This window comes from Acipenser ruthenus, chromosome 1, assembly GCF_902713425.1.
Source record: "Acipenser ruthenus chromosome 1, fAciRut3.2 maternal haplotype, whole genome shotgun sequence".
NCBI lineage: Eukaryota > Metazoa > Chordata > Actinopteri > Acipenseriformes > Acipenseridae > Acipenser > Acipenser ruthenus.
The window spans coordinates 19,495,203-19,501,202 of NC_081189.1; positions in this window are offsets into that span (position 1 = coordinate 19,495,203).

A 6,000-nucleotide genomic window follows, 5' to 3' on the forward strand; every position below is an offset into this window, starting at 1 on the left:
TTTATTTACACAATGTTGAATTATATTTCTATTAGATTGTGGTCCTTAAATGCACTGCAAAATGAAAGGCACCAATACTGTGACCCACAAATGTACTTGTAGTTGATGAATCCTTTTGAGTTAAAAAGCATTAAAAGTAATAGTGAACATCCCTAGACTCTCACTACTTACTGCACATCACGGTTCACTGTGTATTGTAGTGTGCTGTTGAAAATGTATTTTAAATAACAATTTCAGTTGGTTTGAAGATGACCCCGCCCCCCGCCCCCCGCCCCCCGCCCTCCGCCCTCCGCCCTCCGCCCTCCGCCCTCCGCCCTCCGCCCTCCGCCCTCCGCCCTCAGCCCTCAGCCCTCAGCCCTCAGCCCTCAGCCCTCAGCCCTCAGCCCTCCGCCCTCCGCCCTCCGCCCTCCGCCCTCCGCCCTCCGCCCTCCGCCCTCCGCCCTCCGCCCTCCGCCCTCCGCCCTCCGCCCTCCGCCCTCAGCCCTCAGCCCTCAGCCCTCAGCCCTCAGCCCTCAGCCCTCAGCCCTCAGCCCTCAGCCCTCAGCCCTCAGCCCTCAGCCCTCAGCCCTCAGCCCTCAGCCCTTAGCCCTTAGCCCTTAGCCCTTAGCCCTTTGTACTGAGTCGTGAAAACACCTCCTTTCATAGCGTCTTACAGGCCCACTGCAGTTTGGCAGTCGCGTGATGAACAGTACCACAAGCTACAAATCACGTAATTGAGGAAAACATGTAACCTGATTGTCAGGATAAACATCACTAAAAGTTAACAGATGATTGCAATAGCTAGCTCAGTGACAATTTCCCTGGATTGGGACTGGCATGTGACCCAGTTTGTAAAACAAAATGTAGCAGTATTGCCTATTCAGAAGGTTTATAAAAAGGAGTTCTGTAACATTTGATCTAACTGTTTTAAAAGGCAGGTGGTTACCAAGCATGAGCTCAAAGCAGAGTTCTGCGATGAGGCATATATATCAAGAACATTAGATTTCCCTGCATGTTAATGTGCAAGTAAAAAACGGTTTAGATTTTTTTTTTTTAGAATAAATCAATCCGTGTGTTTTATCCCAGCAGGGCTCAATAAAACCAGATCTCTGCAGGCACCACTAGACACAGCATCAATTAAATCAGTCCCATTCTTATCAAAAAAAGTTTAGATTTACTTTGGTTATGAGTATTATGTTTTTTTTGCATTACTATATAGAGTATACTGTATATACTTAAACCCATCCCAAAATAGAAATACAGATGTGGATAACAATCATTGCTTGTATTTGCTCACAAAGTAATATTTACTTCTAGGTTTCAATCCAGTTTTTACTTTTTTTTTTTTAATAAAGAGAAATGTTCTCCAAAGATAAGAATCTCAGACTTTGTTCTCTTTTATTGAAATGTGCCCATGCTGTGAATGGCTCTCAATGTCTTTGGGCAAAGCGTATATTCCTTTAGACTTCAGTCTTATTGCTGCAGTCAGGCTTCTTTTTTGTGAAAAACATTGCGCTTCCAAAGGTTATGTTCGGATGAGTATTTTGGCTAACGATGAGCATCCTTGATAGGTTGCATATTATCTGCATGAGAGGCTACACCGGTCAATGATCCTCTCAAAGCAGTAAACAGGGATGTGTAAAATAAATAGCACTCCGACGACCTTTTTATCTTTATGTGAGCTTTTATTATAATGCAGAGCGAGTACAGAGGTTTTTTTTTTTTTTTATGGAGGATCAGTAATACAGTGATAACGAATGTGCTGTGGTATTGATTCGAGAGATGTGATAAGATAAAGAGTAGGGCACAGAATCCTCGACTGCTTATTGCTTAAGTAACTAAAAGAATGCAGGTGCATGAACGGATAAACCGGCAGAAGGTTGCCTCCCCAGGTTCTGCTACTCTTGAGGTTAATGGAAGTTAACAAAAAGCTGACTGTTAAACAAAACTTTAGTGGCACAGTGCCACCTGGCGGACAAAGAACAAATTACTTTTAAAATGTACTATTATCTGATCCTCTTTGTTGAGCACTAGCAATGAATACAGTTTTAAAGCATAATCAGACTAATACAGTTTACAAAACCTTGTTTATTTTTTTTTGTTTTTCAAAGCACTTTTTAAATCTAAGATTTTTTCTAAAATACTTTCCTCGCAACAGAAGCCCTCTGTTGATATAGTTATAAAATGAAAAGTGTTTTGCGCTGTTTCCTTTTGTTTTTTTTAAGGTCAATGATTTAATAAAAGAAGTCAGTTATGTGCAGCTCCTGCTCGGAGTCAGTCATTCAGCGACAGGCTGATGATTTAGCTGTGGATCTTTGTGCTGTTCGTTTATCCAAACTGCACGGTATCACAGGATAACTGGATTTTGAGTCCCAATGGAACTGAAAGGCACAGATTCTACTTGTCACGTGTGACAAATACTGCTGGCACTCGGAATCCAATGGCTTCAGCCATTATCTTATTTCCCCCAAAAAAGTGAAGCAAAATGATTTGTGTGTCAGCTTTAATGTTTACATTGTACAATTTTGTTTACATTTAGGTCTGGTCAACAGGGCTGAATTTTACAGTCGAACCATCTACCAAAATGCATTTACAACAGTTCATCTTCATTTACAGATACTGAACAAATGCTCTGCAGGCACAGCTTCTTTGAAAAGAAAAGAAAAATAAATCTTCAGCAAATTTTCAAAGTAAAATAAACAGCCAATCAGTCTTTCTACATATCTGTACAAGACGGCTCAAAATAGTATTCACACAAGTTCTTGAATGCAACTTCCTGAAAGTAGCAAAAACAAAACTTATTTGCACATTTTCCCACTATAATAAAAGTAACTGTGTGACACCGAAAGCCCTTTTACATGTGTGTGCATCTCTATGTATGTGTACAAAAGCATTTACATTTATAGAAATATACAGATACCTGCAAATACACAGAAAGCACTTCATATACTTGCCTCTGTGCACAAAACTGGTAAGACAGGCTGGCAACTTCATTTGGAATTCCTCAAGGTCTGCCTAACTAATGCATTTTAGTATTGCTGAATCTGAAACAGCTGATTGATCTTAATAGACTTCGCAGCCCTTTCTCAATTTAAACTTAAAATTGGATTATTACTTAATATGTCAACTACGGTTTACCAAAAGGTGAGGGGTGTGGATAAAACCTGTACAAGAACTAGCAAGAAAAAGAGGCTGCTACAAGTTTTTAAAAAAAGTTTTAAACATGCAGCCATTTGTCTTGTTCCAACTTTAGAATCTCAAGTGTATTATTGCATGTAGTGTATATATAGGGCTGGTCTATAAAGCCAAGAACAGTGTGTTTACCATAACAAATAAATGAGCAAGTAATGCACAAAATCAAAACACTGGAATACACTTTAACTGGAAGTACCCAAGAATCTGCAGATTAAAAGGAAAATACAATCTAAATAAATACCGTCATAAATATCTGAACACCATTTCATACCATACAGTGCCATTCTGTAAAAATATATACCATGAAAACAATTATACTTCTGTCTTTTGTGGTTCAATATCCTTGAATCACTTTGTGTTTTAAAAAACAAATGACCTCCCCCTCACCCTAAACCCTGTAAAAAGCTTAGATTCTTATTAAAATGAAGCCTCAGCATGAGTTTGAACTGAGTAATTAGTTCAATTCAGTAGCTTAATACAGAGCTTTCAAACAACATAAGCTTTACTGGCTTGCTGAAGCCTTTTGGGCACTACACTAATTTTTAAGTAAACTTAATGAAATCTCATCAATTTTAAATGGTAAAAAAAAAGACTTGTTCACAAATACTTCCTGCTCAGAACACCTCAGCTGTTTGCTAAATAGAAACTTAACGAGATTAGTTAATAAAAAAAATAAAAAATAAAAAAAAAGCCAGAAAAAGGTCTGAGGTCTTTAACTAATTTCTGGAGAGAGAAGGCTAACATACTGTTCTAAATTCAGAAAGTGCAACAGATCCACAAAAAAAAGGTAATAGGGAGCAAGTAGTAATCAATGCTTTATAGTCTATTGCAACCTAAGGCATGACAACCATGTTTAGTACTGGAGAACAGAACAAATGGAATATGTAGCTATTATAAAGAAGAATATATTGACAATAATTCAAAATAAATAATAAATGAAATTGTTTGAGCAACAAAAAAAGACAATAAATATATCTACAAATACTTCTACATTTTATATTATATATATTAGTATAAATATATAATATGCAAATGAAACAAAGGCCAATATGGACCCAATTATCTCCTAGCAACCAGCCAAAGAATTTCCCTGAACCTAGGTCTTTGCGTCACACACAGATAGAAACCACAAATTAAGCTGTTGCATATACCACCATTACTGTTTTTCTTTTTCACACAAATCTTCCTGAAAAAGAGTATCATATTATATATATATCTAGTAAGGATTATAAAATCAGTGACTTGACAGCATAACAAGTGTCTTTAAGTGTGCTGGCACGGGAACTGCCTTCTTTGGCAACTGAGAGAATTGTATCTCTCTGGGGGTTGGAAATCTTAACTGTAGGTTTGCTGCTGAATCAAGCATGTCTTCTCATAGCAAGGGATACTAACAGGAATGTGTTTTTTTTTTTTTTAAAAAAGGTAGTAAGATCTAATTAGAACTAGCAATATGACTGAACAATTTGAAAACAGCACCAGGAGTGGCGCACAATGATCGTATTCTTGCTAAAGCTTAAATAAAACAGGGTGATTGTCTTCCCTGTGAAACAGTCATGTGCTGAATTAGGTATGTACAATAGAAAACAGCTCACAAAGCTGCTGTGCGGTCAGGCTGAAGAGAGAAAAGGCACAGATGACTAAGCCACGTTTGAAGGACTTCATTATTGAAGCACAACAAACTAAGCAATAGGTACCCCGATGTCCAGATTTGAAAAAGACAAGATTATTTTTCAATTGGCAGCACAGACTAACACAGCATGCATGTTACACAGTGCATTGGGGTTATTATGAAACATGTTACAAAGGCTTTCGCTAGTTTGTCTTTGGTGTTCCTTGTAAGAACATGAGTAAAGAAGTATGTTGTTTTAAAAAGGTGACTTAAAAGCATATTTATCCAAGACCATTTTCATGCAAATGCCTAACACTGAAAACTATATATTAGCAACTAGCAAAGAATGACTACATAGAACTGGAACCATGTGGTCATATTTTGAAACATGTGTTCTTGTAACTTAAATCTTACAGTTTACAGTGCACAGGAATCCAACACTGGCAGCCTGGCTGGCACCTGTGAGTGCTACTTCTGAAACTGAAACCCATGGGATGGTTTTCACCTCTACTGCCTATAAAGAGATCTAGCCAGCAACAGAATATTATTGTCAAATATAGGAACAGTGAAACTGCATTCAGTAACTGAGGGGTGAAAAAAGCACACGCACACAAAAATCAAGTACCTGAATTCCTCTGATATGTATTTAACACCTTTCTTGAATTTGGCAATCCTGAAGACCAAAGGATATATCAAATGCCTATTAAAATATCCAATAAGTAATACTGTGCCAGAAAGGCTTCACATATCTGGACGATGGGCTTTTGAAATTTTGGCCACATTGTTCTAGTATTTGCTCAAATTGATAAATCTTGTTTGTTTATCTTTTTCTATTTTGTACACAAATGTGGTGAAAAACAAGTTAGTGTTTTGGACAAAGCTTTACAAACACACTTTATATTAATTCTGAACTATACAACTCTGCACCTATGTATACAATAACACTAGTGATCAATGCAATCCTAGTTCATGTTTAAATATCTGAACTAAAAAAACAAGACAAAAGAAATAAACAGAAGAGGCAACATTCTTAAACAAAACATTTCATCAAATAAAAGTACAAATAGAACAAAAATTGCACATTGGGCATGGTTATGCTTTTTATTCCAAAATAGACTTTTCTATTTTAATATGCTTTCCTTATAAATTAATTTGATTAAACTGCAAACCATTTGATGATTATATATTATATATATATATATATATATATATATATA